Raw genomic sequence first — 12,967 nt, 5'->3', positions numbered from 1 at the left:
TCCCCTGTGTAAAAAGTTTGGGGACCCCTGATCTAAGGTAAACCTTAGGTGTAGATCTGTTGTCCAGAAAGGAATGTAGAAGGGAAAAGCCATCAGGTTCTCAGATGGTGTTTTAAAATCAGTAGCAATTAAAAGAATTGTCATTTAGTGTAGCTGCTACCTACTTTCTAAACTTTTGTGTTTAGATGCAGAACATTACGTTCTCTTCATTCTCCTCATAATTCAATGCCACTCATTTTGGTTTCCTTCTCTGGACCTTCCTCTTTTCTCAATCTTAAATATAGGAAGTGTCCTGGGCTTTCCTTAGACCCCCTTCCCCCTCCTTTCTACTTTCACTCCTTATTTGATTCTACCCAGTATCATGGATTTTTAATGTCCATCTATGTGGCAATAATGCTCAAATTTTTATCTCAGGCCACAACTCTGAGTTCCACACTCTTATGCTCAACTGAGAAGTCAATACCCTTACTCGTATATCTTCTAGGCATCTTAAACATAATATACTCAAAACAAAACATTTTATTTCTGTTCCCTGAATTCTTTGGGATCTTAGTACATGGCAACTATGTTTACCCAATTGCTCAGTAGAAAATCCATTCACCCATGGTTACTTTTTCATATATCCCACTTTTGATCTATCTGCTAATTCTGCTCTCTCTACTATCTGAAAAGAACCTAGATTGGACCATCCTCTCCCACTGCTAACATCCTAGTGAAAGCCACCAGCAACTCTCTCCCCACTGGTCTCTCTGCTTCCATCATGCCCCTAGCCTAGGCTGATGAAAGTGTGCTCAGAGGGATCCTCTTTAAACATGACACTCTTCTACTCAAAACCTTTAAGTGGCTCTGGCACTCTTAGAATAAATTGTAACAACCTCTCAGCTCCTATATCTCTACCACTTGTTCATTTGGCTCCAGCAACAGTGGCTCCTACTGTTTCCTCATATGCAAATTAACCAAGTGTCTTCTGACTTTAGGGAATTAGCATTTTCTATGCCCTCTACCAGGACTGCTCTTACACCAGATATAGACTTCTCTCTAACTCTTTCAGAGCTCTTAGCGAATCCCACCTGCTAAGGGAGGTCTTCGCTGACCACCTTACCTAACCCCTCCTTTGTCCTGCTCTATCCCACAACGTGCTTACCTTTTCCTAGGGATTATTACTACCTAACATTAGATTAGATCTTCAGTTTCAGTCTCCCCTGGATGAGAGCAAGCTTCATAGGAGTAAGACTTCATTTGCCTTGCCCTAAATGAATAAACTGGCTCCAGAAGGTATGAAGCAAGAGCTGAGCCTCTTTGCCAAGGCAGTCCGGCAATGGAGTTTGGATGACAATGCATGGTGGCTCTGGGAAATTGAGACACAGCACTCTGCCTTACACATTTAGCCCTTTGATGAAGACAAGGGAATAAAGAGTTGTTGCAAATAGGGTGATATGAGGAATAGATGAATAGGAAAAGTCAGGGGTCTTGAAAGAGAACCTAACACTTGCATAAATAACCAAAATGTTCCACAACTAAGCTCACAATGTTTCAATTAACTTGTAAGTAATACCTTTGATGTCTCATTACTTATTTATTTCTATGCTTTGAAACAAAGCAAGGCTCTTAGAGATAAAAAGAAATCTGGAAATATGTTAAGGTTGTTGACTATATTTTGATTAGAAAATTGCTTAAAGGAGGAAATGTCTCCCAAACCCTTTACAAATTATGAAGCATCATAGACTGTTATATTTTGGAGGGAAACAGAACTGAAAATAGGAGACCCTATGGCATATGTAATTATCTTTAAAAAAGCACTAAGGTTTATTTTGTTTTTCTCCTAGTTGGTCAATCTAAGACAGCAGTTCTCAAAGTGTGATCTGGGGACCCCTGATCATCTGAGACTCTTTCAAGAGGTCCATAGGTTAGTGGTATTTTCATAAAATATGAAGATGTTATTTGCCTTTTTTGCCCTCATTTCCCCACACTTGTACACTGGAGTTTCAGAGGCCACGTGGTATCATGATATTGCAGTAGGTTAAATGGGGGAACAGATATGAAAACCCAACTGTATTCTCTTAAGCCAAATATTTGAAATATTTGCAAATATGTGAAACAAGTTCATTCTTTTCACTAACGTTTTGTTTTGGAATTGTAGTTATTTTTATAAGAACACATTATTTATGTTAACATGTAACGGGTATATTATTGTTATTTTGTTGAATTCATAAGTAAATATTTAATACATTCTTCATTTTAATTTCTAATACAATAAATGACTATAATTGTAATCCATATAAGCAAAAGTTCTTTTGAATCCTCACTAACTTTTTAAAGTATAATGGGGTCCACAGAGTTTAAGAACTGCTGCTCTAAGACACGCAACTATCAACAAATAGATTTGTAAATAAATATTTTTTAACAAATTTAAGGCAATAAAAACACAGCAAAATATATTTTAACCTTGGCTACTTTAGTTCAATTTATTTCTCAGGACTCCAAGAAAATCATAATTTCCTTTTTTTACAGAGGTTTTTCGTACAGATGCAGACAATTGTTTTAGCTTCTTCGGATATATAGTTAACCAAAGCTTTGCAAACACCTATCTAAATGGAAACCAATAGTAAATTTTTAGGTCTAAGATTATGGCCATGAGCATAGGCTTCCCAAAACAAACTGCCAACTTTTACCCAACCTTTCTATAATTCAGTTCTTTAACTCTAAAGAATGGATAAATTAAAGGACTGGTAATAAGATTAAATAACTTCATACTTGTAAAGTGTCCAGAACAGTGCTAGGCATATTTCATAAATGTTAGCTACTATTATAGTTAGTATAGAATGTTAGCTACCATGACAATAATCATGACTGAGATTAATACCACAATATTAGCAGGAACTATGGAAGAAAAAAATGGAAGTTAACATTGAAACTGTAAGAAGCATTGAGATTTCAATGTAATTAGAAATTGAAAGATAAATTTAATCTTACCATTGAGACAGTACTCTTTTCGGAGAAATCAATTGTGTTTTATTCAAAAGCAAATATTCCCCTCTGATACTATATTCATTAACTATGTGATAAGGCAATTTTGTGCATAAAAATATATATGCCCCAAAGAAGAAAACAGAAACTGCATGTTATGAAGTTAAGTAGTTAAGGAAAGGAAAATCTATTAGTCCTAATTGTGTCATTTTCTGATAACATTGATTCCCAAGTTAGGGTGTCACATTTCTATAATAGAAATACGCTGTTTTATGAAGCAAATGTTTTTATATCCTGGACAACTTTTATTCATTTATCCAACAAATATTTATGACCTAGACCACTGGTTTTCAACCTTTTTACACTTGGGGACTAGTGAAAATAGAATTATTTTGGAGACTGCTAAGGCAGAAATCACTCTGAGCATAAACTAATTTGACTGAGATCATTGATTGGGTCTATGATCTTCTTACAACATCCGGATGGTTCACTCTTTCACAGACTAGCTCCAAATTTCTGGCAAACCAGTGAATCAATGGTTGAGAAACACTGGTCTAGATATTCTTCTAGGAACTTGAAATATAAATGAACAAAACATGTAAAATCTATGCCTTCTCATGACATATTATTTTGAGAGTAGGCAGATTAATAAATGATAAATAAATTAAAATATATATATATCAGAGGTGTTATGTGCTGTGAAGAAACATAAAGCAGGGAAGAGGGCTAAGGAATTTTGGAATGGAGGTTTGGGATGTTAGTTAAATATTGAGGGAAAGATAATCCCAGAGGAAATAGAAGAGGTGAGAGTAAAGATTTTAGGAAGATTTACAGATTCTTGTTCATTGATTGAAATTTGCTACCTGGGATCACATGAAATTAATTTATTTACAATTAGGTAATTATGTTTGTCTTTCATAATCCACACTAAGCATCTGCAGTTCAGTTCTTTCATTATTTACCATGCGGTATGACATCTAGATCCCTTATGTCTTAGGTCTCCCCTCAGACAGTACCAGTATACCTAAAATGCAGAGAAGAATGGGAAAATTGCTTAACACCCCCATTCTGTGTTCTGTCTTCTGGCATGAGTGGTACTTCCTTCAAAATGCCTTTCTGACTCCCCAGTCTGAGCTCTGTGTCTCCTCTATGCGCTATCTTAGCTGTATAATGCTGTGTTATATATCGTTCACCTTAAACTGGGCAGGCTCCAGGCTGCTTTCTAACCCATAGATTACACAATGACAGATAGTGTGTATATTCAATTCCACCATGTGTTTAACACATAGTAGGTATGCAGAAATGTTTGTTGAATCTCTGCTAACTGGATATGTAAACTCCAAGAGGGCAGGAAATTTTATTGTGTTTACTGCTACACCCAAGGAACCTAGAATAGGACCGGTATAGAGTAGGCACTCGAAAAACATTTATTGGAGAACTATACATGTTTGAAACAGGCCAATGGGAGAGTGTTGGGTGACAACAGCTAGGGCTGTGTAATTGGCAAATAATTCCAAACACTCAGCCTTGTATTAATATAGTGCTTTATGTTTTACCAAGTACTGTCTCACGTATGTTCTTCTGCAATCTCCCCAACACTATGGCCTAAGTGGAATGGAATGCTTCACTTTCATTTTCTTTCTAAGGAGATCAATATTATGAGGCTCACAGAGATTAAGAGTTGTTTTGATAGATGTTGTCAGGCTTGTATCCAGATCTTTTAATTCAAGGTTTTAGGGTTTTTGACACAGCACGCAAGCATAAGTCTACTGCAGGGTTGTCATGTAAAATGAACATTTCTTTATCATGTGCCAGTTGAATGTCACCATTGACAGCACTTGGCTTTCCGTACCACTTGGACTTCCTCTGCTTTCACACCCATATATATATTTATAATGCCCCTGGTTTAGATATAGGTCAGGATTGTTCACAATCTCAGTCTATTCCTTTCTCTCCTGTGGACTTGGTGCTCTGACCTTTTCACCTACTAGATGATGCAGTATAGCTGGATAAATATCTTTTACAATTTCTTATCTTTTTAAGATCTGCCAGCATATAACAGAAGCATGTGTATTAAAGTTTTGTCTTAAAAAGTGTTAATTAAAAAGTGAGTCTTGCCCAATCTTGCCAAAGTTATCTGAGATTTTCACTATTTGCAATTTCAAAAAAGGACAGTTTCAACATCTTGCAATGGCAGGAATCATTTCAGATTTCCTGTCAACCTTATAGCCTTGGGGGCTATGAATAGGGTATTTCCAGACAGATGCCTGAGGTCAGTAACTTTTTATTTTAATGAAGGGTGTGCTTCCTCTATATGACAGATGGAAAAACATTATTTTTAGACAGTAATAGCAATCCGGTGTGCTTAACTCACAATTTATTACTATCTCAGTACATAGGGTGATGGGGAAGTAGTACATCCTTGTTTCACGGGGGCTGAAATTGGGCTAGTGCCATGCGAGTTTAGACACTGACAGACAAGGTAATCTATTCTAACAGAGATGTGGTGGCAGAAAACTAAGTGAGATGGTCTCTGTGTAGTTAAGACTTGTCAGATAAGACTTCCAAGGTGGAAAATTAAGTGAATGAGAATGATCTTGAAATGTGCTGGTCCAGCAGGCAAAGAAAGGGTTTTAGAATAAAAAGTGCTGGGTCCAAGTCCAGTGCAAGGGGTTATTAGCTGTGTGAACAAGGGATTTACTCCCATCTGTATATTAAAGTTGTCAATACTTATATCAAAGGCTAGTTTTGAATATTAAATATAGAGAGAGTCTCCATGAACCATGGAATATTAGCAGTGGCAACTGATTCTGTTTGAGAAACTAAACCTTTGGTGTAAAGCTTCCAGCAGCTTGGTTCAGGATAAAATCAGCAATTTCACAGGTGATAAGAAGCATCAAGCCTAGGCATAAAATCGTAGAAGTTGGATGACAGAAATCATAGTAATAACCAAGCTGCTTATCTGTAATCTGTACCATGAGATTTAAGGGAAGAAGAAACAGTGGTACAGGTTAGGTTTAAATGGCAATGAACAAGGATCTTCTTTATTTCCAAATTAAAAATTGATTTATTGGCTTTATACAAGTAAATGTTTTCAACTGTTGACTGAAATTACTCTTTTAATTGTAAAAATATAAAATTTCACTGTTACTTTTTCTTGTTAATTTTAAAAAATATTCATGCATTAATGAAAGTAAGTAGAGTGGAAAGAGAAAATTACTCAAACACCACCATCCAGAAATCAATAAATGTTACATTTGAAAGGATAGGCTTTCACAAATTTTCTATGCATATAGCTATACATCTTTTATTCATACAAAATTAGTTTTATAAATATAGCATCCAACTATACATGATATTTTGTACCATGCTTTTAACAAGCTATATGTTCATTTGAGCATATATTTATAATCTATATTGATCTACAGATCATTGTGTTCATGTCAACGTGGATCTATAATTCATTTTTTAATGCCTGACCACAATTATCACAATGTGTCAGACAGCCTATTGTTAAGCATTTAGATTGTTGCAGTAACTTTTTCCTATTAAAACAATGAATTTTGCTATTATAAAGAATGAATCTGAACTAGAAAATTATGAAGTAATGATACATAAAATATTACCAATTTAAAATGTCCAATGAAATAAAGAATCTGGACAGTGATCATCAATGACTGCCAAAAACACTTGTTGAAGAGCTTGAATGAATCAAGCTGACAAGACCTGAGCACTCTAGGAAGTTTAACAACACGAAAAGAGGGCAACTAGTCAACATTTGCTTCTTAGTATGAAAAATGAAAGATATATACACACCATTCCCTATGACACAGTCATGCCAGCTAAGCCTCTAGGTGTACAAAAAAGATAAAACAGCAACGCGTCCAGCAAATTGCAGAATGTCTGAAGCTTGACTGGAAAAAGGACTTGAATTCTTAGGGACATTAAATTGGAAGAAGAAAATGAGAGGGGGGATTTATAAAGAGGATCCTGAAGACATTTTAGACATCTGTAATTAAAAACTTTTTTTTATTTATTGACTTTTGAGAGAGAGGAGGGGAAAGAGAGAGAGACAGAGAGAGGAAGAGTGATCTATTCCTGTATGTGCCCCGACCAGGGATCGAACCATCAACCTTTGTGCTTGGACCAACACTCTATCAGCTAAGCTATCCAGGCAGAGACATATGCAATTTTTAAATGTTATTTAAATCATTATTCTTCAACACCAAGTGCAAACATATTGTTAATGAGAGAACCATTTGTTCTCTCATTAGAGAGACATTTCCACTCTGAATATTTGATTAAAGTAAGTAGTTGTTAATTTTTTAAGTGTGATAATGTTGCAGTCATGAAAAACAATGAGTTCTCTTTTAGACATACTCATTTAAGTATTTACTGATGGAATGATATGATATCCAAAAGGGGCTTTAAAATAATCAAACCTGAAACACACTTGGGAAATCTAAGTGTCACAAAATTGACTATTTGTTGTCAACTGTTGAAGCTGAAAACGGGTACAAAGAGACTCATTCTATTTCCTCCTCTACTTTTATGTGTGTTTGAAATTTACTATAATAAAAAGTAAAGAATGTATTGCAACATGGATTATTTTATATAAAAGATATGTGCATACAGAATACAGAATAGAAATGCTGCTTTTAATTAAGGAGAAATCAAAAGAGAAAATTGTGAAAATCTTAAATTATTCCTTTTCAGAAGAACTTACTTAAACTTAATGGGCAGTGCTAAGAACCTGACTTCCAAAGCTGAACTATGTAACTTCTCTATGCATTATCTTGGGCTGTGTTCTGGATTGTCTTCATGTGGAAAGACATGAAAAGTCTTCAAAAGTAGTTGAGTGATTGCTGATTTTAAAAAGTTATGTTTAGATAGATGGGAAAGAGCATATTTCTGTAAATAGCAATAATAGTAAACATGAAAAAATATGTAAGCACCATTTATTTTTAAGTACATATAATACTAAAGTTAGTGTTATTTCAAAGTTATTTTTCCAGAGTAAAGGAATGACTATTTTGAGCAAGATAAAGAGAATTCCCCATCATGGGGGTGGGGGGCACTAATCATTTCAATATCACCTCTTTACTAATATACAATGTAGACCAAAAATGGAAGGTAAGCTTTGAAAGCAAGAACAAGCATTGAGATTTATATCTTGAAATATCAATATTTTAAGGGGAAAAAGAAACAGAAATTGCCTCCACACTCCCATTTTACAGATGATCAACTTGAGATCTAGGAAGCTGAAGTAACTTGCTTAACATCATAGCTGTAGAATAGCAACTAACTTTATTTTCGCACATATGGTCATGTGCAAAAATAATATTTATTCCCATTTTGCTCTCAAAAACTTCTTGTGAAGATTTCAAATGTAGCCTGACCTGTGGTGGCGCAGTGGATAAAGCGTCAACCTGGAAATGCTGAGGTGGCCAGTTCAAAACCCTGGGCTTGCCTGGTCAAGGCACATATGGGAGTTGATGCTTCTAGCTCCTCCCCCTTCTCTCTCTCTCTCTGTCTCTCCCTCTCCTCTCTAAAATGAATAAATAAAAAAATTTATTAAAAAAAAAAAAAAAAAAAAAAAAAAGATTTCAAATGTAAGAGCCATAAAAATTTAATATCATGAATAAAATAGATAAAGATGAGCATACTAGTGAATTCAAAAGTGTCACACACACACACACACAAAAAGCCGCCATTGTTTTTTCTTTGAGAAAAGGCAGAAATTAATTAGAATTTAATTAGATTGAACAGCATTTTGAAGGGAGTAACAGGGACAGAGTTATTTATGTGAATGTCAAATGCAAAGAGGTATTATATGACCTTTAATTAAAGGAGAAATTGTCTCTAAAAGGAGCAAAAGGTAGCATACCATTATTCTGTAGAAAAAACAAAAGGAGACAAAGACAGCAGCTACAAATGTTTTTAATTGAGAGGAGAAAGATAATTTAGAGACATGAATGACACAGTGTGTGTGGACTTTGGGCCTCCTTCCATCCATACCTAATAGACCATCACAGCCTCTTCGAAGCAACCCTGACCATCATCACACTGCTAACCTTTGCTTAGGAGGACAGTGCTACTATGTAACCCATAGGGTAATGCTCTGTAGGGCAAATCCTTTAACTTTTCGTTTCTTAATATTAGAGAGATTGGATTTACATCAATCCCTTATCACACTCTCAGCTGTCTGCACAAGGAAAGATTTTCAAAATGGGCAGCTTGGAGTTCACAGTAGAGTCTGAAAAGAAGAACAGGTAAAAATCAGAAATGGAACAACCCTCCGTGGCATGATAAACTCTGTGTTCCAACCATCTCCACCAGCTTTGGGGATCCACTCTACTCCTTTCAAAGGATTTACTAATTGACTGCTCCTGAAGTGGGCACCAGGTAGAGTTTCACTCTTGAATTAATCCCTTTTAAAACACATATCCAGCTTCTTTCTTTCTCTGCATATTTTATTTTTAGATCACAAGTTCCTACAAAATATATGTTTAACTAACCTCAATATCTAGATACTATTACATTTAATGCTTTCAGGCCATTTATAAATGAGTTAATGATGTCCAGTAATCAAAAATAGTGTTTTCAAGTATATCATGCATGTGAATAAGGAAATTAAGCACCATTAGAAATTTGGAGATCAAATCAAAATTTCACTATCTGTGTTCCTCAGGGCTAAGTGGGAATGAGGACACATTCAACCAATCAACATGAACTACGAGGTATTCTTACATGCACAGCTTGGGTCTGAGTACTGTGAATGCAAGAAGGTCCCTTTCATCACAGAAGACTTTATACTTATTGCAACAATGTTTCTCACAATAATACTGAAAGAAGCAGAAAAATTATTTGCATCTTCAATTTGCAAGGGAAGTAAGGCTCAGAGTGGTGGTGAGTTTACCAGCAACCAGTTAATAGTAGAACTGGAACTATACATTCTTTCCACTCTTCAGGCATGTGTCAGGGAACTGACCATACAACTGGATACAAAAGCTGCCAGAAGGACCCTTAAGTCATTTCCCAGTGATAGTCCCAGTGGAGGTCTGGAGATACTACTTCCTTTCTGGAAGCAGCTCCTTAAGGGGCATATCAGTCCTAAAATTTTTCAGTCTATTTAAGTTATTGAAGGAGCCTCATTTTTGCAACTGACATATTTGTACTTGTTAAATTTTTGCCCATGTGTTCACTGAGGACTCACTTATATCTAATATAGTGCCTTACTTAATAATCTACTCAAAAATACTCAATAAATAAGTGAGTGAATGAATTACGTCTTTCGGGTAATTACCAAAATTTAAGTACAGTTCCACAAAATTCAAGCTCATATCTGCTATAATTGTGAAATACTATCTCTTTCTTAATTTTTTTTTGTTTTAGTGAGAGGAAGGGAGTCAAAGAGACAGACTTCTGCATGTGCCCCCACCAGACCCACTCAGTAAACCCACTAGGGGGCAATGCTCTGCCCATCTGGGGCTGTTGCTCTCTTACAACCAACTGGTGCCATTTCTTAGCACCTGAGGTGGAGGTCATGGAGCCATCCTCAGCGCCCAAAGCCAACTTACTCCAATTGAGCCATGGCTGTGGAAGGGGAAGAGGGAGAAAGAAAGGGAGAGAAGGAGAGAAGGAGGAGGGGTAGAGAAGAAGTCGGTCACTTCAAACCCCAGACATTCACAGGCTGGGCCAACGCTCTACCACTGTGCAAACTGGCCAGGGCTGAAACTATCTCATAGATCAAGAAAAGAAGGTTCCATAGTTGTCAGGAAATTCATCAGACATTTTGTTAATGTGAGTATTTACATATAAATAACATTTTATTTTAATTTATTTAATACAGCTTTATTTAAACTTAATTTTAATAAACTAATGAAATGTATTAAATGTACTTATTAGAATAAACAATAATTTCACCTTTAAAAAGGTTAAAAATCTAATATATGCTTTCCATTAAAAATATATATCTCAATGTCAAGTAGTGTTAATGTTAAATTAACACTTGATATCTCATAATGACAAATGCACAGGTGTATATCAGATTATGGATGTGTTACAAGAGACATCAGAAATACATGTGACAAACCAAACCAATTGATTTTACCCTTCAACTTGTTATCCAGCAAATATAACTGCTTTTAACAAAATATTCTTTTGAATATATATACATATATATATGATCAAAAGACAAAAAGATTTGATTAAATTTTACAATTCTATTCAGGTTTCCTACACTGATTCTAATTATCTCTGAAATAATATTAGAAGCAGCTGTAGTTAGGGGAAGAAAAGTGGCTTTATAAAGCCCATACTTCAAACTTGGCTCCATTTGGCTTCCACACGCAGTGGGTTGAAATGTCTGGGGATTTGCTAGGGGTGGGTGGGTATAAATGGGAAGACTCTCTCATTTACAAGTTATCTAGGCAATCAGCTTTATGTCATAGAACAGAAATCAATAATTCTCAACCTTCTATAACCTATTGAAAAGGCAGCTGCACCTCCAGGGACAGGCAGTTGGAGAAATCTGTCAAAATGGAAAGATTAAGGGGGTGCCCTGTCTGGAGAGGATTTCAGCACAATGATAAAATCAACCAAGGACCATCTACTCTTTGTTATCACCATGTGCCATCTCACTGATGAAATATTCTCCCTGCCTGCTGGAGCAGACCCCTCCCACCCCACTTCAGTCTCCCACTCTTAAAGGAAAACTTTCCCTAGAATGCTAAGAGTCTTATAGAAAGCATATGTGTTCCAATTGAAACCATACAGAGAGATTCCCTTGAAAATGAGAACTCAGGATGTTTTAAAATACTGGCCCCCTGAGGGGAAGGGGTTTAATGGCATTCTGCCAAGAATTGAACCAAAGAGAAAAAAATATAACTATATATATTCTTCCCTTTCTTCTCTGGTATTGTTTAGAGTACTCTTATTTGGGCCATCTGTGGGACAATTTAATCATCTTCCCACTTGTTTCTCCTTCATCCCTGACCATGCCCACTTTAACGTATGTCATATACTTTTCAAGCTGCACTCTCTTCCTAAAGTAGATACCTGGCTATCGCATTCGTGTGCTCACAAATCTTCAGTCTAATTCTAGCTATGAGACTTAATTCCACGAGGTCATGGCCAGTGTCTAATTCATTTTTTAATCACTGCAGAACTTAGCTCATGGCTCTGAATGGAGTAGTCACTCACTATTTGCTGCCTGATTAAAAAATTCAGCCAGTAAATCTGCTGTAAAAACTTTTTTAAATGATTGCCCACTAATGAGGCATGTTCCATTAATTTGCATCATTTATTCAGCACATATTTATTGATCAGCTATTATGGGTTAAGAAGGCACTTTGCTATGTTGAATAATTTTCCATCCAAAATGCCTTTCCTTGAACAATTTCTGTGATCAGAGTTGGTTTTTTTTTTCTTTTTTTGCAAAAGAAACAGAAAGAACAAAAACGTTATCTTAAGATTTCTAAGATACCTAATTCAGAGTATCGTTTTATTAGGCTTCAACTCTATCAGCATTCATTTAAAAAGAGATCATTGCATGGGTCATGATCTACTTTAGCCTATGAGCCTCTAAGTAGACTTAAAACCAAATATATAAGATCTGGCAAATAAAAGATCACTAAGGTTAAATAAAATTAAGGACAAAAGAGGTTGGCTATTATTTCCATATGTCATTTGCAAAGTTGCAAATGATGATTTTCCCCATAATTAGATATTTAGCAACACTTAAGAATCATGCATGTGGATGAGTGTGAGTTTGTGTAAGAGTGTGTGTATGAGTGCCGTGTGTGTGTGCACACTATGTGTATTGCGCAACCTCAGATAAGAATGTGAGAAAAAGGAAAAACAGGTATGGCAAACTCATGGAAAAAAGCACTGGACCATCATTAAATTACATATATGTGATTTCCCTCCCTCATCACCAGGGCTGTTGACTATTTGGCAAGAGGTTCAGCCATGAGGGCTCACTGGTCTAGTTTCCCAT

At 35.8% G+C, this 12,967-nt stretch overlaps 1 protein-coding gene across 8 annotated transcripts in view; it reads left to right on the top strand.

Annotated features, from left to right (window-relative positions):
- SLC8A1 (solute carrier family 8 member A1) overlaps positions 1-12,967 on the top strand; it is a 373,856-nt gene that overhangs the window by 31,281 nt on the left and 329,608 nt on the right. For 2 of the 8 annotated variants that reach the window (XM_066266977.1, XM_066266978.1), the window contains one exon: positions 1,827-1,906. The exons of the other annotated variants lie outside the window; for them this stretch is intronic. The gene's annotated coding sequence lies outside the window, so the exon portion shown is untranslated. The remainder of the gene's footprint in view (positions 1-1,826; positions 1,907-12,967) is intronic. 8 annotated transcript variants of the gene reach the window in all.

The sequence above is a fragment of the Saccopteryx bilineata genome, chromosome 3 (genome assembly GCF_036850765.1).
Source record: "Saccopteryx bilineata isolate mSacBil1 chromosome 3, mSacBil1_pri_phased_curated, whole genome shotgun sequence".
Taxonomy (NCBI): Eukaryota; Metazoa; Chordata; class Mammalia; order Chiroptera; family Emballonuridae; genus Saccopteryx; species Saccopteryx bilineata.
This window is presented reverse-complemented; position numbering and strand designations above follow the sequence as displayed.